Genomic DNA, 26,836 nt, shown 5'->3' with positions numbered 1-26,836 from the left:
TGTACGATCGCTTTCTTAGGGTAGATAAGTCTTGAGTCTATGGTGTGGAGACACCGAAGCGAGAGTACGGGTATTCATTGAGAATAAAAGTACTGAGCGTGATCACCTCGAGCAGTCATAAGGAAGTCTACCTTCTCATCGATGACTAGCTTGATGCTGCAGTTGTGTGTCTAGTTCTTTGACCTGACATGCATCGATGGTTCACCTTGAGTGTGTTATAGTTTGACTACACCATAACTCGGTCTCCTAGCCATTCGAAACCCTGAGGTGTATGTTGGCTGTAGCATATCCGTTGTAGGAACCAGATCGCACCAAGATAGGATCTATCAACCTCGGTAGATGTGAAGAGTAGTCCTATGATGATCGAAAGATCGAGTCCTTAAGCCCATGGCCATGGCAGAGTGAAATAATAGAAAAGAGTTTTTCATTGGGGTTTCACATCGGATTCGGATCGATCGATTGATTCATATGACTGATGTTGGGTTTGACGAGTTCACCTTAACCCTAATTCAGTCGGGACTCATGATAGAGAAACTCAATCACACAGGTAGCTGCACCAAGAGGTTCGTCTTCAATTCTGATGGGTTACCACCATATACTATTAGGTGTCACTGGTGGATTTTGGGAGCAATTAGAATGATTTTGATGATCGATCATTCTAATTATCTGAATCAGAAGAATTTTGATCCATCGAAAAGAGTTTTGATGATGTCGATGATGAGATCACAACATATCTCATTACCATACATAATTGAACCTAACTGAGTCACACAAACAAGGGTTAGGGTCTGGATATCATCAATTGGACTATCCCAATTGATTTGGATAAGATCCAATTAGATTCAAGAAAATCATGCTAGTACTCGATTGAGCCTAACTTTCTCCTCGTGTAATTTTTTCTGTCTCTACTAAACCAAATGTGATCTGGCTCATCTAGAGAACCTTAGGAAGATTTCTCTCAGTCTTATTGAAGCTTGTCCAGCTCAGAAAAGGCTTGTCTTAATTCATGAGATGAATTTAAGACAACACCTGCTAATTTCTAGCACCTGCCAATTTTATTTTAGGACATCTGTCAAAAGTTGACATATGGGTCTTAAACTGAAGAGGACTTATTGGAGGATTTTTGTGGAGTGTCCACATGCCTAAACCTAATCAAATTAGGTTCCATAATTAGATTATGGTGTGAGCCCAATTGGATTTAAATGGGTGCCCCACATGGATAAGAACCAAAGATTCCTGATAAACTTGGACTCTTTGGCGCCACTTTATTTGTGCTTATCCAATGTTGGCACCACCTTTTAGAGATAAGGTGAGTTCTTATCGGATATGATCAGATGATATCACTCCACCAATCAAAATTTTTCCAAAATTTATCAAAATTTTCTGATTGGTCGAATGATGTGGCACTGCACAGCATACAGGAATTATATAAACCCTGCTGCACCTAGGGTTTCGAGATAGAACTTGTTTTATGTAAAAAACCTATTAGATGCTGCCCCCTCCACTCTTCTCCATATCCTCCCTGTTCTCCTTTCTCCCCTCTTCACATCTAATAATTTGGACATTCATCTGGTAAAGGTACAAGGCATGGTGATGCCTGGAACAGAAGGCTGCAGGACATCTTCGATAGGCTGCTGCTCCAACTTTAGAAGGAGTTCTGAAGTACTTCCAAATCAGATATTGATCTAATTTTTGGAGCATAGAATTACGAGGAGAAGATATTTTAGATCCTACCTAAGTGGATATTGGTAGAGGCCAGGCGCTTGCGTGGCTACATCAGAACCTCTGGCAGTGCTGCGATCATCTATAGGGTAATTAGATTACCCTTAAGGTATGTCTATATTTCTCATACTTTTAGATTTAATTTAAATTTTAAATATCAGATAATAAAATTAGATCTAATAGATATTAGATCTAAAATAGCATAGGATAAAAATATAAAATTTATTCCGCTCTAGATTTGATGAAATCTGGAAGATCCTACATAGGAAAAAGGCGGTTTTTCCCTTCATTATGTGCTTGCAGCAAGCAGGAATTTGATTTTTGTTTCATGTTTAGCACAAGAAGGCTATATGATTAGCTTTCATAAGAACCATTGCAACATATTTTATAAAAATAATAAAGTTACAAATAGTTTTCTTATTAATGGTCTCAATCAGCTGCATATTGATGTATCTGTATTTAATATCAAGCAAATTATGAATGCCATAGGAATTAAATGGCCTAGAGATAGTCTAAGTGATAGGTATCTATGGCACCTAAGTCTAGGTCATATAGCAGAAGATAGGATTAACAAATTGGAGAAATCTGAGCTATTGAGTCTATTGACTTTTGAGTCATATCCAATTTGTGAATCATGCCTTCAAGGCAAAATGACCAAGCTCTCTTTTACAGGACATGGGGAAAGGGCCACAGACCTACTTGCCCTAGTACATATGGATATGTGCGGTCCATTTGATGTGCCGACTAGAGGCAACTATGTCTACTTCATTACCTTCATCGATGATATGTCTAAGTACGGGTATGTGTTTCTAATGAAACACAAGTCTGAAGCCTTTGAAAAGTTCAAAAATTCAAGCATGAGGTAGAAAAACAAATAGAAAAGCCCATTAAGGTTCTTCGATCAGATCGAGAAGGTGAATACCTTAGTCAGGAGTTCCTAGACTATCTTAAAGATAATGGCGTAGTCTCTTAATGGACTCCACCTAAAATGCCACAACTCAACGGGGTTACAGAATGGAGGAACCAGACCCTATTAGATATGGTCCGTTCCATGATGAGCTTCATGGACCTCCCTGAGTTTTTTTGGGGACATTGTCTCATGACAACAATATATGTATTGAATAGGGTTTCCTCTAAAATCATTCCTACCACACCGTATGAGATATGGCATGGTAAGAAGTCAAGTCTGAGTCATCTCAGAATTTGGGATTGTCCGGCTCATGTCAAGAGACAGCAGGCGGACAAGTTAGAGTTCAGATCTTTTAGAGCTCGATTCATAGGATATCCTAAAAAGTCATTAGGATACTATTTCTATATTTTGGAAGATTACAATGTGATTATGAATCGATATACTATTTTTTTAAAAAAATAGTTTATTCAAGATAGTGGCATCAGAAGAATAATTAAGCTCAAGGAGAATGTCTCCCAAGAGCAACGAGCTAAGAACCTGAGGAACACAATCAATTAGAACCAGTCCTAATACAACCTCTTCTACCTCGTAGATCGACTAGGATTTTTAATCCTTCTGAAAGGTACTTAGGTACTATACAAGAGAAAGTAGAGAAAATGTTCCTCACAAAAAATGGAGCTCATGGTGATGACCCCAAGACCTATGATGAGGCGATATCAGATATCGACTCCGAGAAATAGTTAGAGGCAATGAGATCAGTAGTTAACTCGATGCACTCAAACCAAGTCTGGACCTTGGTAGATCCACTTGAAGGTATTGTACCAATTAGGTGTAAATGGATCTTCAAGAGAAAGATAGGTACAGATGGAAATGTGGAGACATTCAAGGTTAGGCTCGTAGCGAAAGGTTATAGTCAGCGCGAAGGCATTGACTATCAGGATACCTTTTCGCCCGTAATCATGCTAAAATCCATCTGCATATTGCTCACTGTTGCAGCCTATTTCGATTATGAAATATGGCAGATGGACGTGAAAAAGATATTCTTAAATGGATATCTTGAGGAAGATATCTATATAGAACAGTCGCTTGGTTTCACATCCAGTGATGATGATCACAAGATCTGCAAGCTGCAAAGGTCCATTTATAGACTTAAGCAAGTATCTCGGAGTTGGAATACTCATTTCAATGATGTGATCAAAATGTTTGGTTTCATCAAGAACGGGGAGGAACCATGTGTGTTCAAGAAGGTCAGTGGGAGCGCAGTTGTCTTCCTTGTACTATACATAGATGACATCCTCCTGATTGGAAATGATATTTCTATATTGATCTCAGTCAAAATATGGTTGTCTAAGGAGTTCTTTATGAAAGATCTAGGAGAGGCATCCTTTATACTGGGTGTTGGGTATAAAATAATCCCAGCCGAAGTTCGTAAGAGGCCGACCCTCCCAGGACTCTTCCGGCTTCCAATCTTGTGCGGCATCTTTCTGAACTCCCCCGACCGTCCGAGCTTCCACAGTACCATCCAGACTCCTCCAGCAGTCGACCTTCTACAGTGTCCTCCAGATTCCTCCAATGGGCAAACTCTTCTCCAATAATGAGCTCCTTCAATCATCTATCGAACTGCTCCAAATGCTCTCGGAACTTCACTATCAGCCGATTTTCTACAGTGATCTACTACTCTTCGAATCTCTTCCAGACTTCCTCCTGTCACGATCAACTTTACTCCGAGCTTCTTCCAGACTTCGTCAATGTCCGGGCTTCTCCAGCAACAGGACTTCTACAGTAACCAGACTCCATCCGATCATCTTTCGAATTTCATCCGAGCTTCTACAGTAAGCGAATTCCATCCGAACTTCTACTGCAAGTATACTTCAGCCGAGCTTCTATAATAAGCGATCTTCATCCGGGCTTCCACAACAATCGATCTCCATCCGAGCTGCTACAGTAAGCGGCCTCCTTCCAGACTTCTGTAAGAATTGGACTCCATCTGAACTTCTATAGCGGATGGATTCCAGACAAACTTCTACAACTAACAGAGCTCCAACAGTTGGATTTCTACAGTGACCGACTGTCTCTGGTGTCTTCCGTACCTCTCCAGCCATCAACCTTCAATGGTGCCAATCGGACTTCAACAGTGCCAACCAGACCCCTCTAACGGACAAATTTCTTTTGGACCCCTCTAGCGGTCGACCTTCCACAGTGTCCTCCAGACTCCCCCAGTGGACGAACTTCCATAATGCCTTCCAGACTCTTCTATCGGTCAACCTTCTATAGCACCTTTCGAATTCTGCTATCGACCGACCTTTTGCCAGATTCCTCATGCAACCGGACCTCTCCAGCGGACAGTCTTCAGACAAACTTCTACATCAGATAAATTTCAGACGGACTTCTCTAACAATCGGACTCCAGTCGGATTTTTCCAACAGAAAGTTTTCGTCCGAACTTCTACAGCAGATGACTTTCATCTGCAGCATCAACGCCTAAGGCACCCAATAATAGTTAATCCGTCAGCAACCTCGAAAACATCCGAGCTTCTCTTAGATTGCTGAGACAGAGAGCTATTCCGCTCCACCAGACATCCCAATAGAGCTTTAGCCGTCCGGCCCGAACTCTCCGACAAGTCATGATAACAGACAGCACTCCACTCTCTGTAACAAACTCCATGTGGCCCCACCACTCTCCGATAAGTCACGACAATGGACACCACTACTCTCTGTAACAAACTCCACGTGGCCCCAAACGGCCCACTACCAGGCAGTTACGGATGTTGCTATCAATCGGTTACGCTCTCCCATCTATAAAAGAGACCCCCCAAATACGTTCTCCTCTAAGCTCTAAGCACTATCTCTAAACTCTGCTAAAATCCTATTCGAGTGCTCCATTTTTGTTGAAGCAGAGTATTGACTTGAGCAACGGAGGATCTTGCCGGAGCACCCCCAACTCTGGTTTAGACTTTCCTTGCAGGTCCCGACGGCGGCCGTGATCTCCTCAACTCCAGCTTCTCCAGCATCAGCGAAATTCTGCACCAACAGAATTGGCGCTAGAAGGAGGGCCTCCTGTGTCTTCGCAGGACTCTTGTTGTTAAAGGAGTACTCAACGGGACTGTCTCCAATCATGTTCTTCGACATCTTCTTCTTCTCCGACCAGATCCCAACCTGATGCCTCCCCGAAAGGCATCCACCAGGCGATCAACGACCTCCATGGCCAGATCTCAGTAAGATCCGCCAGCTCCGACCTCGTCTCCATCTTTTCAAGCTCCTCCTCCTCTGGCAATGGCAGTCGGCATAGAGCAGTTCGACCTGCTGGTTCAGCAGGTCAGGGGCATCACCGAAGCGATGTAGACCATGCAGCAGTAGCAGCAGCAGCCGCATGTATCTGTGCGGCTGGAAAGGGCATCACCATAGTTCCAAAATTCGATGATCGGGCGGCACACTTGAGCCAGTCGCCCTGTATCCCCCGAAAAGGGGAAGCAAAGGGCGGAGAGCCCTCTGTCTGATCATGATTCCACCTCTGGAGGGTCCCTACCTCCATTCTGCCAGAAGACCCTCGAGATTCACGATCGAGAGGATCTCCTAGATCAAAGGTTCCAAGAGATGAACCGACAGATCGAAGAGCTCCACCATGCTCCCCCTGCTTACAGTGAGGATATCTGTACTGACCCTCCTTTTTCTCAAAAGATTATGCAGGAATCGATCCCGTCGAACTTCAAGCTCCCCCAATTTGAGAGCTACGATAGGACCTCGGAACCGATTGACCATCTGGAGGCCTTCCAGAAAATGATGCTACTCCATGGCACGCTAGACGCCATCCTATGCCGAGCTTTCCCATCTACCTTGAAGGGAGTAGCAAGAAATTAATACTCGACATTGAAGTCGGGTACTATCTTCTCTTTTGATCAAATGAGCCACCAGTTTGTGGCTCATTTCATCAGCAGCCAACGTCTCCGGAGAGATTCGGAGTCCCTCATCAACATCAAGCAAAAGGATGAAGAATCCATCTGAACTTATGTCAACCATTTTAACGCCATCGCATTGGAGGTCTGAAACTTGGACCAATCAGTTGCAATGGCCACCCTGAAGAGCGATCTTCAAAAGAATGACTTTCTATTTTCTCTGAAAAAGAAGTATCCCAGGGACTTCGTTGATTTGCTGGCTCGGACCGAAGGATATGCCTGAGCAAAGAAAGCCTTCAAGCTGAAGGACGAGGAGGTCACGAAGGAGCGGCAGACGAGTGACTCCAGCAAGCCCACAGCTGAAAACGGGCCGAGTGAAGCTCGGCCACATTCTTGAACTCCGTTTGGATACAAGCATGTCCAAACTCCCCCCCGAGCTCGTAGGTAGAGAAGCCCGGACCGCAGAGTTCAGCAGAGCTCTCCCTCAAGAAGATTCCATAGCTACGCCCCTCTCAATGCTCCAAAAACTTAAGTGCTGATGGAGATCAGGGAGCAGTTGCCAAGGTCGGAAAGGATGTGCACACACCCCAGAAAGTGCAACCCTAACAAGTTCTGCCTCTATCATCGTGACCATGGCCACGACACAGAGGAGTGTATTCAGCTTCGAGACGAGATCGAGGAGCTCATCAGACGAGATCGACTCAACAGATTCATCCGACGTCGATCTGAAGGTAGGGAAGATCGGTCGAGGGTCCTACCACAATCAGGGCCGTCAAGGAGAAAAAAATAGTCTGAAGATCGACCTCCAATCGAGATCATCAACACCATCTCTGGAGGACCCCGATGGGGAGCAGCCAGTGGATCGATCGGACCGCCCAAGCGACTTTGGACTGAAAAATCTATAACCTTTACTGAAGAAGATACCTAGCAGATTCAATTCTCCCATAATGATGTGGTCGTAGTTTCTTTAAATATTGCTGACTATGATGTACACCGCATTCTTGTTGATAATGGAAGCTTGGCCGATATTTTATTTTACGATGCATTCTCAAAAATATCCATTCTGGATGATCAATTAGGGCCGATAAGCTCCCTATTGGTAGGGTTCACTGGCGATGCTGTGCTAGTGGAAGGAGTAATAACTTTGATTGTAGTTGCAGGTCGGTATCCGAAACAATCTAGAGCGCAAGTGGATTTCTTGATAGTAAGGGCCCCGTCTACCTACAACGTAATATTCGACCGATCTGGCCTCAACGCCCTCCGAGCTGTGGTATCGACCTACCATTTGAAATTAAAATTTTCTACAAGCCAAGGGGTCAGAGAGGTCAGAGAAGATCATGTCCTTGCAAGACACTGCTACAACATAGCCTTACAAAGAAATAGTTAGTCTGACCCCTGTTCGGTTGATGGATTAGACACCCACGATGACCTTGCTGAAGAACAGGGTGAGCCAATTGAAGATCTTGTCTCAATTCCTTTGAACGATGGGGATGAAAAGCACGTGGTGAAGATCGGCTCCCACCTGGAAGAAGAGGTACGGACACAGCTCATCAATTTTCTACAAAAGAATGTGAATGTTTTCGCTTGGGTTCCGACGGACATGTCAGAGATTGATGCGGAAGTCATGGAACACCATCTAGCTGTTGATCCCAAACATCGATCGATGAAGAAAAAAATCTGAGGTCATGCACCAAAAAGGCAGAAGGCAATAGTTGAGGAAGTTGATAAACTTCTGAAAGCCAGATTCATCAGAGAAATCAACTATCTGAACTGGGTCTCCAATGTGGTTCTCGTCAAGAAGATGAACAACAAGTGGAGGATGTGTATAGACTTCAAAAAGCTGAACAAAGCCTGCCGAAGGACAGTTACCCTCTGCCCATAATTGATCAATTAGTGGATGCAACCTTGGGCCACGAGCTTCTCACTTTCATGGATGCATTCTTCAACTACAATCAAATCAGGATGGCACCAGAGGATGAAGAAAAGATTGCTTTTATCACTGATCATGGTCTTTACTGTTACAGGGTCATGCCTTTTGGCCTCAAAAATACAGAGGCGACCTATCAACCACTGGTGAACAAGATCTTCAAAGAGCAGATCAGCCGCAACATGGAAGTCTACGTGGATGACATACTTATGAAAAGCAAATCCTCAATGAACCACGTCACCGACCTTGAGGAGACCTTCAGCGCCCTTCGAAAATATAAGATGAAGCTGAACCCAATCAAGTATGCTTTTGGAGTAACCTCAGAGAAATTTTTGGACTTTATGGTATCGGGGTGCGGGATCGAAGCAAATTCAAAAAAGATTCATGCTATCCAGGAAATGACCGCCCCAAAGTCAATAAAGGAAGTTTAGCGCCTTACTGAGAGAGTAGCGCTCTGAATTGCTTCGTCTCAAGGTCGGCCAAACAGTGCTTACCTTTCTTTCAGACTTTCAAGCAGTCGAAGAACTTCTGTTGGACCAATGAATGTTAGCGAGCATTCGAAGAATTGAAGAACTACCTCAGCTCACCTCCACTATTGACAAAGCCCGAACCTGGCAAGGAGTTGTTCCTATACCTGGCGGTCTCCCCTATGGCTCTCGCAGCAGTTCTGATTAAGGAAGAAGCAGAAATTCAACGGTCGATCTACTACATAAGTTTAGTATTGAGAGATGCCGAAATCAGGTATACTAAGTTAGAGAAACTAACTTATGCCCTATTAATTGTAGCCCGATGACTCTGACCTTACTTTTAAGGGCACACCATAACACTACTCACTGACCAGCCGATTAAGGCAGTTCTGCATCAAGCGGATGCTTCTGGAAGGATAGCGAAATGGATGATCGAGCTCACAGAATTTGACATCAACTATCGACCTCGGCTGATGATAAAAGCTTAGATATTAGCAGACTTCATAGTGGAATGCACTATCTTGGAAGAAGTTGAACTTGAACGAGGTGAAGCTGACAACCCAGGGCTCCAGCCGAACTCCCCTAAGGAAAGAACAGATCTCCCTGATGGTTTTTGGGCCCTCTATGTTGCCCAGCTATGCAACCCAAGAGGGGGGGGTGAATTGGGTTTCTAAAAATTTTAAACTTAACTTATGTCTTATGAAAAATGTTTGACAATAGCTAAATAAATAGGGAGAGTAAAGTTGATTCAAGGCTAATGGCTAAATGCAAGAATGCAAGAGAATAATGAAGTATTAAAGAAGAGCAATTAGGCACAACACAAACAAAAGGATTTATAGTGGTTCAGTGCCAACCTTGCACCTACATCCACTCTCCAAGCTTCTACTTGAGAATTTCAATCCACTAATTTATATTCAACCTAAATACAAACGTCGAAAACTCCGACTCTAGCTATCCCAAGCTAGTCCACTTATTTTCTGGGTACAAGCCAACCAAATACACTCCTATTCAAGGTTCAGATCAACCTTCCCTTATTTTGGAACCCTTCCAAAACAAAAATAATAACTCAAACTGAGTATAACAATGAATAGCACAAAAAGTATAAAGGAAGCTCTTTTAATGAGCGAATGAGACTTTAAATACACTTTACTCAAGGAGAAGAAGACCCTTTTTGATTTTCTCAAGGGGGTTGGAGACTTGAATGTACACTTGAGGAGTTGGTGAGCTTGGATTAAAGGCTTCTTGAATGCTTTGAATGAGCTCTTGCTTAGGGCTGAAAAGTTAGCTTGAAATCCTCTTTTCAAAATCTCTCTTCTTGATTCTACTTCATGATTCCCACCTTTTTATCCTTTTTATAGCTTTAAAAAATGGTGGAGAACAATCTGGGCTGAAATAGAGCTGTTAGACCACATTAAATGAGCATTAAAAGCACTTAAAATGGGTTAAAAACTAGCCATTGCGGAACAATCCCGTCACAGGGGTCGACTCATGGGTCGACTCATGCCTAGGGGTCGACTCATGGGTCGACCTCTGTGGAAGAACACTAGAAAACCACCAGAAACCCAAGGTTCTGTAAATTTGGCCTCAAAACAGCAGAGGTCGACTCATGGGTCGACTCATGCCTTGGGGGTCGACTCATGGGTCGACTCACAGGGTGTGCCAAGTCTGTTCCATCCAAAAATTCTGCGTGCCAATCATCTCATATGCCATGAGTCGACTCATGGGTCGACTCATATTTTTCAAAAATGAATATCTTTCAAAATACAAGTCCAAAAATAATAAAATTTTCATCAATGGATCACAAATCTTTTGTTCTATCACTTGATACTTTCAAATTAGGGTTTGATAAAATTATGATTTTTTTTCTGAAGAGCAATAAGTCTTTTTCAAGCGAAAATCATTAGTACCCCTTCAAATGCTTTGTAATCATCAAAATCAATCCAAGGAGCAACAATCTTCTCCTTTTTGATGATGACAAAATACTTGAACAAAAGCATATATATGAAACAATGAGCATGAATTTCAAAGGAATGAAATGCATCATAAGTAGTTTGAAGATAAATCAAAAATTTTCTACCAAATTGAAAATTACTTATAAGTGCATTTGCTTGAAAAGAAGATTGATTCTTTGGCACGTGATACATGTGCCCATTTGCTTATGTTGCTCATTTGCTCTTTTGAAAGTTTGCTCATTTGAAAATATTTGCTTATTGGATTATGTGATTTTTGGTATCAGAACAGAATTTTTGATATCAGAACAAAGCAGAATTTGCCTAAGTATTTTGAAAATTTGCTCTTTGCTCATTTGAAAATATCTTATTTGCTCATTTGTTTATTTCTGAATTGCTTAACATTTTGAAAATTTGCTCATTATTTAAATTTGGTATCAGAGCATGCCTTGAAAATTTGCTTATTTGATTATTTAAATTTGGTATCAGAGCATGCTTAAGAATTTGAAAATTTGCTCATTTGCTTAACTTTTTGCTCAATTTGCTTTTGATTCTTTTATCAATTTGCTTTTGATTCTTTAATTTCTCTCCCTTTTTGACAGCATCAAAAAAATTATTTACTCCCCCTTTTCTGAATATATTTTCTCTATTTCTTGCTTTTGATGATAATAATTTTATTAATGTTACTTTTGTTTACTCCCCCTGAATATAGCAAACATAAAAGATATACCATTGGATATCATAGATATGAAATTGCAATTCATAGTATGCACATAATTGAAAGTAACTCAATTTAAAGGTCATACATTAAAGGTCAAAGAGTAGATATATATATATAATCAAAAAGTGACTGATACCATATAGTTTTTTCCATACATATACCAAAATATAAAAGTCAACCAGTCAACATCATTACATGGCCCAAAAGATAGATCCTAGAAAGAGACAAAAGATAAGACTAACTACAAGAATCTAGTAGAGATCATGACTGGATAGATTAGAGTCAGATGAATTGGAGATGGGGTGGGGAGATGAAGGATCACGACCAAGGACTCGTCCTCTACCCCGTCTGCCTCTACCACGAGTGGAGGTGCCGGCACGAGTGAGCGGGCAAGATGATCTTGAAGGCTGAGAAGCAACAGACTGAACTGCAAGAGAGAGTCTGATGGTGTCCAGAAGGTTCAGAGCTCTCGAAACAGACTGTAGCAGTGCAGTGAACTGGGTGGATGCATGCTCACTAGAGCCTCTGATCTCTCTCCTCAGGAAATTAAATCCACTCTCCAATACTCCTCTAAGTCTGGCTGCCTCCATAGATAGGTCTGAGACCTCAATGGTGCACTCCTGTGGCTGTGGATGTGCCAGAGCTAACACTTGCCCCTGCAAGTCAAGTACTCTCCCAGTCAGTCTCAATATATAACCCTCAAGCTGTTGAATGCGAACTGACTGATCTGAAATCATATGGAAGACAGTGGGATGTGAGGGATCAAAATCTGATCAGATGCATCATGTGATGTGGATCCCTGTGCAAAAGCTGAAGTGCCCCACTGTCGAGAAAGTAAAGAAGCCACACGCTGAGAGATCATCTCAATCTGGTCATCAGCTAATCTGATCTCTGAGGGATGTGCTCTACTGTCTGGCTGCTAGACCGGAGTGTGCCTCCTAGTAGACTCTGAAGGGCCAGCCTCGGGATCTGAAATGAACTGAATGTCTAGAGATGCTGCCCTGAAATCATGGAGAGGTGATGGAGGACCTTCTTCCTCAGCTCTGTTCTCAACTCTCTCTTCTGCACCCTTAGTCCAACCACCATTAGTCCTAGTAAATCCCATGCGGTGCAAAGTATGTTGGTTGATGGTGTCAGAGTGAGAGAGCCTAGCTGCTGCCTCCCCCTCAAAACTAACTCCAAACCTCCTGAATACCAATGTGAGGGCCATACCGAAAGGCAGATGTGCCTTGGATCTATTCAGGGTTTCCCTCATGGCTTCTATCATTAATGCTGGGAGGTTTAGGGGGGTTTGGGTAATCACATGAAACATGATGCAGATGTCTCGGCTTGAGAGGAGGTCATGTCTACCACTTCTAGGGAAGAAAAGCTTTGTTACCAATTGATGTAGAATCCTCATTTCAATCGACAGGATCTTGGCTTCTAGTTTATTTAGGCTTCCCGAGTAGGTTCCTCCTAAAATCATATTAATTTCTTCTTCCTTCACTGGGAGTTCCATGTTTGAATATCCCTCACAGGGCAAATGAAGAATCTCTCCCAAAATAACAAGATCTAAACAGATATCTATACCCTTAACAGTGGATGTTACTATTCCATTGCCATAGCACAAGTTCAGATAAAATTCTCTAACCAAATCCACATAAGTAACTTCTTTAAGTGAACAGTAAAATCTCCAACCTTGATTTTTGATTTTTGAACCAATGGAGAACCCCTCTTTTTCAAAAAATCTGAAGTCTACATTTTTCCCGAGTTCTACCTTTCTAATAGATAAGGGAATTTTACTGGGGCTTAAAGGAAACTGAGAAGAACCTGGAGCAGATGCCGAAGCAGGAATGGAAGCAGAAGAGGTCTGAGAAGCTTGTCTTTTCCTGCGCACGCCCTCTTCCAACTCACGGACCGACTTCCTTCTTTGTGGGAGCTTCATTTTTGGAGCCATTTTCACCACCAGAGCAAGCAAGGAGACTTGGGAGATCAAATGTGTGAGGAGATAGAGGGTTATTATGGGATGGATAGGGATTTTTGGAGAAGAGAAACCCCGATTTGGAGGAGAAGGGTAGGAGCTAAGGCACGCTCCAACCACTCCAATCAAGGGAGAAAAATGGGAATAGCTCGATTCCCAAGGGGCAATTTGAGGTGGAGGGGTGATGGGAGAAAGATCTTGGGGGTAGACCTTGGATTTGGAGAGGAAGAAGAAGAGGACTTTGGGTTTCGGAGGGAGGAAGATGAAGATGGAGTGGGTCGGCTCATGAATGAGGTTTCAATCAAAAAGAGAGCAACCCGTGAGATTTTGGCCGAAAATTGCAAGTTTGCCATTGTGTCGACCCTATGGGGTCGACTCATGGTTCACAAAATTTAGAAAAATTGATGAATAATTTTTGAAAAATTTGAAACTCTGGGAGAAGGATATTTGCTCAATGATCAATTATGAGAATGATAATTTTAAGCTTTTAAGCCCAAAAGAAATGATGAGAATTGAGTTCAAAGAATTTTTAACATTGATTCCTTGGAATCAGAGAGATATTTAAGCAGATGGATCAAGAATTCCCAGTTCTCTTCTAATTTCACAGAATCTATCTTCACTTAGGGCCTTTGTAAAGATGTCGGCTAATTATTTTTCAGTACAAACATAGTCAAGAATTATATCTTTATTTTGAACATGTTCTCTTATAAAATGATGTCTAATTTCAATATGTTTAGACCTAGAATGCTGAATTGGATTTTTAGTAAGATTTATGGCACTGGTGTTATCACATCTTATGGGTGTTTCATTAAGTTTAATACCAAAATCTTCGAGTTATTTCTTAATCCACAAGATTTGAGCACAACAACTTCCGGCTGCAATGTATTCGGCCTCGACCGTAGACAGTGCTACCGAATTTTGTTTCTTGCTAAACCAGAAGATTAGGTTAACTCTAAGAAATTGGCAAGTTTCACTAGTGCTTTTTCTATCTAATCTACATCCAGCAAAATCAGCATTTGAATATCCTATTAAATCAATTAATGAGTCCTTAGAGTACCATAATCCTAGAGTTTGAGTACCATTCAAATATCTAAGGATTCTTTTAACAACATTCAAGTGAGATTCTTTAAGATTAGATTGAAATCGAGCACACAGACAAACACTAAACATGATATCAGATCTACTTGCAGTTAAATATAGTAGAGAGCCAATCATATCTCTATAATATTTTAAGTCTACACTTTTACCTTCTTCATCCTTGTCAAGCTTACATGAAGGGCTCATGGGTGTGCCAATTATTTTGGAGTTCTCCATTTCAAATTTTTTGAGTAATTTCTTTATGTACTTGCTTTGGGTGATGGAGATTCTTTCCTTGGTTTGTTTGATTTAGAGTCTGAGAAAGAATGTAAGTTCTTCCATCATGCTCATCTCGAACTCCCCCTGCATGAGCTTGCAAAATCTTGACAAAGAGATTCATTAGTAGACCCAAAGATAATGTCATCAACATATATTTGTATAATTAATATATCATCTTTATTTCTTTTAATGAAAAGGGTTGTGTCTACATTACCTCTTGAAAAACTATTATTAAGTAAAAATTTACTTAGCCTATCATACCAAGCCCTGGGTGCTTGTTTCAAACCATATAGAGCTTTATTTAATTTAAAAATATGATCAGGAAAAGCATGATTTTCAAAATTCGGGGGTTATTCTACATAGACTTCTTCAGCAATATATCCATTCAAAAATACACTTTTGACATCCATCTGAAATAATTTAAATTTAATAAAGCAAGCATATGCAAGTAGAAGTCTAATGGCCTCTAATCTAGCAACAGGTGCAAAGGTCTCATCAAAATCAATTATTTCTTCTTGATTATAACCTTTAGCAACCAATCTTGCTTTATTTCTTATTACATTTCCATGTTCATCTAATTTATTCCTAAAAACCCATTTTGTGCCAATTATTGAATAATTTTTAGGTCTTGATACTAAATTCCATACATTATTTCTTTCAAATTGATTAAGTTTCTCTTGCATTGCATTAATCCAATTACAATCATTTTCAGCTTCTTCAATAGTTTTAGGTTCAAGATGAGAGACAAAAGTACAATGATTAAATACATCTTTAAGTGAAGAATGAGTTCTTACCCCATGCATAGGATCACCAATAATTAGCTCCTTAGGATGATTGTGAACATACCTCCATTATTTGGGTAGGTCATTTGTACCTTGAGGTTGTTCTTGATGTTCTTCACCTTCCTCACCCTGTTTGTCTTCATGTTCCTCATCATCTTGAATTATTGAATCCTTCAGAGTGATCTCCTTCATTCTTTCTTTAAGAGGATCTGCATCATCAACACCTTCATTCTTTCTTGAAGGAAGATCGTTAGATTCATCAAAGACAACATGTATTGACTCCTCTACTACTAAGGTTCTTTTGTTAAAAGCTCTAAAAGCTTTACTAGTGGAGGAGTAACTAAGAAAAATTACTTCATCTAATTTTACATCAAATTTTTCAAGTCTTTCTTTACCATTATTTAATACAAAATATCGACAACCAAAAATATGAAAATATGCAATATTAGATTTTCTTCCTTTCCAAAGCTCATAGGGGGTTTTCTTTAAAATTTATCTAATCAAAGCACGATTTAAAATGTAACATGCTGTGTTAATAGCTTCCGCCCAAAAGTATCTTGGAAGGTTGCTTTCACATAGTATGGTACGGACTATTTCTTCTAGGTTCTATTTTTCCTTTCTACTACCCCATTTTGTTGGGGTGTCCTAGGTGCAGAGAAATTATGGCCTATTCCTTTTTCATCACAAAATTTTTCAAAGTCTTGATTTTTAAATTCAGTTCCATGATCACTTTGAATATTTTGAATTGAAAATCCTTTCTCATTAGTGACTTTTCGGTAAAATTTAGTGAAAACTTGAAAAGTTTCATCCTTGTGTATCAAAAAGAAAACCCAAGTAAAACGAGAGTAATCATCTATAATTATAAAACCATATCGTTTTCTTCCTAGACTAGTAGTTCTAGTAGGTCCAAATAAGTCCATGTGCAAAAGCTCTAAAGATCTAAAGGTTGAAACAATATTTTTAGATTTAAATGAAATTCTTGTTTGTTTACCTAGTTGGCATGCATCACAAATTCTATCCTTTTCAAAATTTAATTTTGGCAAACCAAGAACCAATTCCTTCTTAATTAGTTTTGAAAGTGAATGCATGCTAATATGAGCAAGCCTACGATGCCAAAGCCAACTAGTCTCATTAATTTTGGCATTCAAGGATACTAGGCATTGCATGTTTATTTTGGATAGATCATTCAAATCTATCATATAACATTACTATGTCTATGTCCAATAAATTTAATGCCTTCATTAATAGGACTAGTTACAATGCAAACAGAAGATTCAAAAATAACTTTATATCCTTTATCACAAAATTGACTAATACTTAGTAAATTATGCTTTAAACCATCTACTAACAAAATATTTTTAATGTATTTGGAGGGAGTGATACCAATGTTACCTATACCGATGATCTTTCCTTTACCATTGTCTCCAAAGGTGACCATCCCTCCATTCTTAGCATCAAGAGTGATGAATTGGGATTCATCACCAATCATGTGTCTCGAGCATCCACTGTTAAGATACCATTTCCTGTTTCCTCCTTGGGATGCTAGACACACCTGCAGGTAAAAGTCAAGTTTTTGTTTTAGGTACCCAAGCTTTCTTGGGTCCTTTTTGGTTAGTCATAATGATTCCTTTTGGAACCCATATTTTCTTTATATTTGAGTTTGCAGATTTGTTAGAGAGGCAAGTGTATAACTTATGTCCTACTTTACCACATTTGAAGCAAGTAATATTAGAAGACTTGCTACTTAAAGAGTTTACATAGATACTTTTCAGATACTTTTGTTTCTTCAAGGGGTTATAGCCAAGTCCAGCCTTATCATACATGGCCTTTTGATTTTCAAAAATCATATTAAGTTTATTAGAACTCAAGGTGAAGTTTTCAACTAATAGTTTTAGCTTGGCAATTTCATTCTTTAAACTTTGATTTTCTTGAAGCATGGTGGATTTTTCAATTGAAATGCTTTCATTTTGTTTCAGTAAAGATTGATTTTTCGATTTTAGATCTTTGTTCTTTATCCCTAGTTTCTTTAGTTCATTAACTAAATCATAAAAAGCTTCATGCAGTTCTTCAAATGTAAAGTCACTAGGAGTTTCAGAAATTACCTCATTTTCATGTGCCATAAGGCACAGGTTGGCTTGTTCAGTCGAGTCTTCCTCTTCGGAGCTTGAGTCATCACTCCCACTCCAAGTGGCCATCATGGCCTTCTTCTTATACTTCTTAGGACCCTTCTTCAGTTGTGGGCATTCGGACTTGAAGTGTCTCGATTTTTTGCATTCATAGCAGATAAGGGGTTGGTCTTTATCCTTTTCTTTGGTCTGTTCTCTTTTTGTGAATGGCCTCTTCCTCATCCCTTATTTTCTTTTTCTCAAAAATTTTTTGAATCTTCGGTAATGAGTGCCATCTCTTTATCCTGCTCTTCATCTTCAGTGTCATCAGTTTCTTCATCTGGTGGAGCTATGGATTTGAGGGCGATTATTCTCTTCTTTTTGACTTCTTCCTCTTGATGTTGTTTCATGCTCAGCTCATGTGTCATCAATGATCCAAGAAGCTCTTCCATGGGTAGAATGTTCAAGTCTTTGGCTTCTTGGATGGTGGTCACTTTGGCTTCCCAAGTTCTTGGTAAGGACCTGAGAATCTTTCTTACAAGCTCACTATTAGTATAGGACTTACCAAGACTCTTTAAACTATTTATAATATCAGTAAAGCGAGTAAACATTTCAGTTATGGACTCATCATGCTCCATTTTAAACAATTCATATTTATGCACGAGCATGTTAATTTTGGACTCCTTTACTTGATTGGTTCCTTCATGGGTTACTTCTAACCTATCTCATATTTCTTTAGCAGACAAGCAAGTTGAAATACGATTAAATTCGTTAGCATCAAGAGCACAATATAGAACATTCATAGCTTTAGCATTTAATTGGGCCATTTTCTTATCTACCTCATCCCACTCTTTTTCGGGTTTGGCAGATTCCACACCATCAATAATTTTAGTGGGTGTGTGAGGGCCGTTCACTATGATATTTCACATATCATAGTCGAGTGTTTGAATGAAGATTTTCATCCGAGCTTTCCAATAGGTGTAATTGGATCCATTGAAAAGTGGAGGACAGTTAGTGGACTGCCCCTCGGCTAGAGAAGTACCAACTTGAGTTGCCATAGATCTTTGGCTCTTTGATTGGTTAGATCAAAGTAGGGCTAGAGCACCGGGCTCTGATACCACTTGTTGCCCTACTATGCAACCCAAGAGGGGGGATGAATTGGGTTTCTAAAAATTTTAAACTTAACTTATGTCTTATGAAAAATATTTGACAATAGCTAAATAAATAGGGAGAGTAAAGTTGATTCAAGGCTAATGGCTAAATGCAAGAATGCAAGAGAATAATGAAGTGTTAAAGAAGAGCAATTAGGCACAACACAAACAAAAAGATTTATAGTGGTTCAGTGCCAACCTTGCACCTACATCCACTCCCCAAGCTCCTACTTGGGAATTCCAATCCACTAATTTGTATTCAACCTGAATACAAACGTCGAAATCTATGACTCTAGCTATCCCAAGCTATTACACTTATTTTTTGGGTACAAGCCAATCCAATACACTTCGATTCAAGGTTTGGATCAACCTTCTCTTATTTTGGAACCCTTTTAAAACAAAAACAATAACTCAAACAGAGTATAACAATGAATAGCATAAAAAGTACAAAGAAAGCTCCTTTAATGAGCGAATGAGACTTTAAATACACTTTACTCAAGGAGAAGAAGACCCTTTTTGATTTCCTTAAGGTGGTTGGAGACTTGAATGTACACTTGAAGAGTTGGTGAGCTTGGATTAAAGGCTTTTTGAATGCTTTGAGTGAGCTCTTGCTTAGGGCTAAAAAGTTAGTTGAAATTCTCTTTTCAAAATCTCTCTTCTTGATTCTACTTCATGATTCCCACCTTTTTATCCCTTTTATAGCTTTAAGAAATGGTGGAGAATAATCTGGGCTGAAATAGAGCCGTTAGACCACATTAAATGAGCATTAAAAGTACTTAAAACAGGTTAAAAACTAGCCGTTGCGGAACAATCCCATCACAGGGGTCGACTAATGGGTCGACTCATGCCTGGGGGTCGACTCATGGGTCGACCTCTGTGGAAGAACACCAGAAAACCACCAGAAACCCAAGGTTCTGTAAATTTGGCCTCAAAAAAGCAGAGGTCGACTCATGGGTCGACTCATGCCTTGGGGGTCGACTCACAGGGTGTGCCAAGTCTGTGCCATCCAAAAATTCTGCGTGCCAATCATCTCATATGCCATGAGTCGACTTATGGTCGACTCATATTTTTCAAACATGAATATCTTTCAAAATACAAGTTCAAAAATAATAAAATTTTCACCAATGGATCACAAATCTTTTGTTCTATCACTTGATACTTTCAAATCAAGGTTTGATAAAGTTATGATTTTGCCCTTGAAGAGCAATAAGTCTTTTTAAGTAAAAATCATTAGTACCCCTTCAAATGCTTTGTAATCATCAAAATCAATCCAAAGAACAACACTCTATGTGGACGGTTCCTCCAACATGTCAGGCACAGGTGTGGGCCTGATCTTGATCAATTCGGAAGGAATTATCGCGGAGTATGCATTGCGCTTCAAATTTTCTGTGATAAATAACGGAGCAGAATATGAAGCTCTGATTGCAGGACTGAAGATCGTCAAAGAATTAGAAGTAGATCGGCTCCAAGTCTATAGTGACTTCCAATTGGTGGTGGGACAAGTCAGCGAAAACTATGAAGCTCGAGAGGATAGTATGGCCAAGTATCTCGAAAAGGTAAAAGAGATCATCCCTGCTTTTGGCAGCTTTGACATCAACCAGATTCCAAGAGCAGAAAATACTAGGACCGATCTTCTCTCCAAGTTGGCTACACTGGCTCCGACTGAACTACCCAAAGAAGTCCTCTTCGAAGTTCTGAAATGTTCAAGTACAGAAGAACCACATCTTGTAATGGAGATCAACTATGAACCCAGCTAGATTGACCCACTGGTTGCATACCTCAAAGACGAGATTCTTCCTCATGATGCAAAATAAGCTCGGAAGCTTAGAAACCAGGCCTCCCGATATATCCTTTATGAGGGCAAGCTGTACAAGAGGTCATACTCTTTGCCCCTCCTGAAATATCTCCGGCCTTCTGAAGAAGCCGACTTTGCCTTGTGGGAGGTACATGAAGGAGTCTATGGAAGTCACCTGGGGGCCAGATCTTTATCCCACAAACTGCTTCGACAAGGTTATTACTGGCCTACAATGTACCACGACTCCATTGAATATGTCAGAAAGTGTGATCGGTGTCAGAGATATGCGAATATCCAAAGATAGCCCACCTCCAAACTTACACCTTTGAGTGCCCCATGGCCGTTTGCACAATGGGGGATGGATATCCTTGGACCTTTTTCCTTGGTGTCCGGGCAACGAAAGTTCCTCCTGGTGGCAATTGACTACTTCACCAAGTAGGTCGAAGCCGAACCTTTGGCGAAAATCACAGAAGCTGAAAGCTAAAGTGCAGGATTTCGTTTGGAAGTCAATCATTTGTAGGTTCGGCTTATCCAGAACTCTCATTACTGATAATGGACGACAATTTACTGGAGCAAGGTTTGCTGAATTTTGTGAGGACTTAAACATCTCCCATAACTTCACGTCAGTAGTCTATCCGCAGGCAAACGACGAAGCCGAAGTGACCAACAGGACTCTATTGTAAGGAATCAAGGCGAGACTTGAAAAAGCAAAGAAAACTTGGGTAGACGAGCTTTATCATGTGTTATAGGCATACCGAACAACCCAAAGACTGCCTACGGGGGAGACCCCCTTTGCCTTAGCCTTCGGAACAGAAGCTGTTATCCCGATTGAACTCAAGCTTCCGTCGATGCGAGTCGTGACATTCGACGAGTAGCACAACTCACAGGATCTCAAGGCCAACCTCGATTTGTTAGAAGAAAAGTGAGAGACAGCTCAAGTTCGGATGGCGACCTACAAGCAAAAAGTAGCCCGCTACTACAATTCTCGGATCAAGAGCAAAGCCTTCAGAGCAGGAGACTTAGTACTTCGACGAGCCACTATTTCACAACCTTAGAACCAAGAAAATCTTGCCCCAAACTGAGAAGGCCCGTATGAGGTCAGGAAGGTAGTCTGGCCTGAAACATACTATCTAAAAGAGCTCAGAGGAGCAGACCTTCCGTGACCATAAAATTTGAAAAATTTACAAATGTATTACCAATAATTTTGCCTTAAGTAAAAGTTTCATATTAACATATCTTTTCTTTTGGCATGAGCTTATAACGACAGGAAGTAGCTCCTTCAGACAATCGAAACTAAGCATGTCAGGAACAAGAAGAGAACCTCATCCTGACACGAACAAAGGCCCGATTATTAAGAGACTAGATGGGGGGAGAGACCCTCGCAACGGCCCTTATGCGCCCCCACAGCCATGTTAGGAACATGAGGAGAACCTCATCCTAACATGAGCAAAGTCAAAGACCCGATTATTAAGAGATCGGATGGGGGGAGAGGCCCTCGCAACGGCCCTTATGTACCCCCACAGCCATGTTAGGAACAAGAGGAGAACCTCATCCTAATATGAGCAAAGTCGAAGACCCGGTTATTAAGAGACCGAATGGGGGGAGAGGCCCTCGCAACGGCCCTTATGCACCCCCACAGCCATGTTAAGAATAGGAGGAGAACCTCATCCTAACATAAGCAAAGTCAAAGATCCAGTTATTAAGAGATCGGATGGGGGGAGAGGCCCTCGCAACGGCTCTTATGTGCCCCCACAGCCCTCTTAGAAACATGAGAAAAATCTCATCCTAACATGAGCTGAAATTGACTATGTCGAAAACATGAGGAGAACCTCATCTTGACACAAACGAAGACTTGATCGTTTAAGACCGGATGAGGGGAAAAGCCTTCTCAACAGCCCCTCTACACCTCTACAACCTCATTAGGAGCAGAGAGAAAACCCTCACCCAAACATAAAAAAAAAAGAGGAGAGAAAAAGAAAAAGCGACGAGGTACGTCAGAGATAAGAGAAAAATGAACTACATCTAAGACACAAGGGACCTCATCTCAATGAGGAAGAAACTCTTGTCAAAAATCCTCAGTCTCTAAGGGAGAACCCAACACTAGCAGGAGAAAATAGACTTCTTCAAAGTAACGAGAAGTTCGGGCCCCAAGCTCGAGCATCGGGAGAAAGCATCAAATTCGAATGGCCTCGAATGGACCTTCGGTCATGAACAAAAAGGATGAATCAACACGGCGATGATCAGGAACCTACAAACAATGTCGACATCGAATAAGACAAAAGACAAGAGAAGCTCGGTAAACGACAACTCTGAGCAAGAATAGACAAGGTAATGAGAAAATTTCTTTTCATTTCATTAATAAAGAGAGCATTACAAAAGCCTTTGAAGGCCAAAAAAAAAAAATAACAAGAAAATAAAAGAATACATGGAACAAAAGATAAAAGAAGCTTTAAGGAAGCTCGGCTTCTTCTGACTTCGGACTCTCAGTTCCAGCCATTATCAGGGATTGCTTTAAGTTCTCAACTTCTTCTTCCAGTTTCTTCTTTCTTAACAGCATCTCCCGATACATTTGATGAAACCGTCGGCTTTCACCCTTCGATTATCGAAGCCTCTTCCTCAGAACTTGGGACTCTGCTTCTGCATCCTTGACCGCTTGCTGCTCATAGGTCAGCTAAATTTTCAAATCAAGGGGGGCAACTTCGATTGTGAAAATTTTCTGTACTTCCTTCATTCGAAACCCGAACTCGAAAGTAGGGGGACTAATGTTGGGTATAAAATAACCCCAGCCGAAGTTCGTAAGAAGCCAACCCTCCTAGGACTCTTCCGACTTTCGATCTTGTGCGGCATCTTTCTGAACTCCCCCAACCGTCCGAGCTTCCACAGTACCATCCGAACTCCTCCAGCAGTCGACCTTCCACAGTGTCCTCCAAATTCTTCCAATGGATGAACTCCTACCATATCCTCCAGACTTCTCCAATAATGAGCTCCTTCAGTCATCTATCAGACTGCTCCAAATGCTCTCTGGGCTTCACTATCAGCCGATTTTCTATAGTGATCAACTACTCTCCGAATCTCTTCCAGACTTCTTCCTATCACGATCGACTTTACTCCGAGCTTCTTCCAGACTTCGTCAATGTCTGGGCTTCTCCAGCAGCAAGACTTCTACAGTAACCAAACTCCATCCGACCACCTTTTGAATTTCAGCTGAGCTTCTACAGTAAGCAAATTCCGTCTGAACTTCTATTGCAAGCAGACTTCAACTGAGCTTCTACAATAAGCGATCTCCATCCAAGCTTCCACGGCAATCGATCTCCATCCAAGCTTCTACAGTAAGCGGCCTCCTTCCAGACTTCTGTAAGAATCGAACTTCGTCTAAACTTCTACAGCAGATGGATTTCAGATGAACTTCTACAACTAACAAAGCTCCAACAGTCGAATTTTTACAGTGATCGACTATCTCCGATGTCTTCCATACCTCTCCAGCCATCAACCTTCAACGGTGCCAATCGAACTTCAACAGTGCCAACCAGACCCCTCCAACGGACAAATTTCTTTTGGACCCCTCCAGCGGTCGACCTTCCACAGTGTCCTCCAGACTCCTCCAGCAGACGAACTTCCACAACGCCTTCCAAAGTCTTCTATCGGTCAACCTTCTATAGCACCTTCTGAATTTCACTATCCGTCGACCTTCTGTGGATTCCTCATGCAACCGGACCTCTCCAGTGGACAGTCTTCAGACAAGCTTCTACATCAGACAAATTTCAGACGGACTTCTCTAGCAATCAGACTACAGCCAGATTTTTTCAACAAAAAGTTTCTGTCCAAACTTTTACAGTAGATGACTCCATCTGTAGCATCGACGCCTAAGGCACCCAACAACAGTTAACCCGTTAGCAATCTCGAAAACATCCAAGCTTCTCTTAGATTGCTGAGACAGAGAGCTATTCTGCTCCACCAGATGTCCTAACCGAGCTTCAGCCATTCGATCCGAACTCTCCGGTAAGTCACGACAACGGACACCACTCCACTCTCTGTAACAAACTCCATGTGGCCCCACCACTCTCCGACAAGTCGCGACAACGGACACTACTACTCTCCGTAACAAACTCCATGTGGCCCCGAACGGCCCACTACCAGGCAGTTACGGACGTCGCTGTCAATCGGTTATGCTCTTCCGTCTATAAAAGAGACCCCCCAGATACGTTCTCCTCTAAACTCTAAATACTATCTCTAAACTCTGCTAAAATCTCATTCGAGTGATCCATTTCTGTTGAAGCAGAGTATTGACTTGAGCATCAGAGGGTCTTGCCGGAGCACCCCCAACTCCGGTTTAGACTTTCCTTGCAGGTCCTGATGGTGGCCGTGATCCCCTCGACTCCAGCTTCTCCGGTATCAGCAGAATTCTGCACCAACACAGGGTATTAAGGTCTATTAAGATAGACCAAATAGGATGCTGGGACTTTCACAAAAGATGTACATAGAGGAGGTGCTAAAAATATTTAGCATGAAAAACTCCAAAAGAGGTTTAGTACCTTTTAAACATGGCATTCATCTCTCCAAGAAGATGTGCCCTAGCACACCTTAGGAGATTGAACGCATAAGCAAGATTCCTTATGCTTTCACAATAAGGAGCCTCATGTATGCCATGCTATGTACACGACCTAATATAGCCCATGCTGTGAGTGTCACAAGCAGATATCAGTCGAATCCAGGCGAAGAGCACTGGACTTCTGTGAAATGTATCCTTAAGTACTTGAGAAGGACTAAGGATATGTTTCTAGTCTTTGAGAATGGAGAACTCCAGGTTCAGGAATTTACAGACTCAGACTTTATGTCTGATATAGATGATCGAAAGTCGATATCTGAGAGTCTGTTCATTTGCAATGAAGGTGCAGTTAGCTGGAAGAGTTTCAAGCAGACGGTGATTGCTGATTCCATCATAGAGGCAAAGTATATTACTGCATCGAAAGCTACGAAGGAGGTATTCTGGTACAAGAAGTTTATCGCAGAGCTTGGAGTTATGTCACTGGATGCCATCCCTCTTTACTGCGATAATAATGGTGCCATAGCCCTAACTAAGGAGCCAAGGTCTCATCAAAAGTCCAAGCATATCGAGCGGCGATTCCATCTGATCCATGATTATCTCGAAAAAGGTTATGTTGAGGTTAGGAGAGTCAACTCCACAGACAATGTGGCAGATCTACTGACAAAGCCATTAGGCCAGCAGAAGATCGAAGCCCACCATGAAAAGATGGGACTTAGATATGTAGCCAATTGGCATTAGGTCAAGTGGGAGTTTGTTAGATATATGCCATAGATGCTAGATTGGCTGACACATTCTTATACAAATGTAAGGACAAATTTATAATTTTGACTATAAATGAATAAAAAGATTATTCTACTATCACATAGTGTATATTATGTCTGTGATACATCCTTTGAGTTAGTAGGAATGTTAATTCATATTTTCAAGAGTTAAAAATTTAAGGCATGAATTTACATAACTAACTCATAAACAGCTCCTGACCATAGGATCATCATGAGGATGGTGATCGATCCGGAAGGTTAGTTACGATCGCTTCCTTAGGATAGATGAATCTTGAGTCTATGGTGTGGAGACATCAGAGTGAGAGTACAGATATTCATTGAGAATGAGAGTATTGAGCGTGACTACCTCGAGCAGTCATAAGGAAGTCTACCTTCTCGTCAATGACTAGCTCGATGCTACAGCTGTGTGTCTAGTTCTTCGACCTGAGGTACATCGATAGTTCACCTTGAGTGTGTTATAGTTTGACTATACCATAACTCAATCTCCTAGCCATTCGAAACCCTGAGGTGTATGTTGGCTGTAGCATATTCATTGTAGGAACCAGATTGCACCAAGATGGGATCTATCAACCTCGATAGATAAGAGTAGTCCAATGATAATTGAAAGATCGAGTCCTTAAGCCCATAGCCATGATAGAGTGAAATAATGAAAAAGAATTTTCCATTGAGGTTTCACATCGGACTTGGATTGATCAATTGATTCATATGACTGATGTTGGGTTTGACGAGTTCACCTTAACCCTAATTCAGTCGGGACTCATGATAGAAGAA

Source organism: Elaeis guineensis, chromosome 8, assembly GCF_000442705.2.
Source record: "Elaeis guineensis isolate ETL-2024a chromosome 8, EG11, whole genome shotgun sequence".
Lineage (NCBI taxonomy): Eukaryota > Viridiplantae > Streptophyta > Magnoliopsida > Arecales > Arecaceae > Elaeis > Elaeis guineensis.
Note: the sequence above shows the minus strand (reverse complement) of the source record.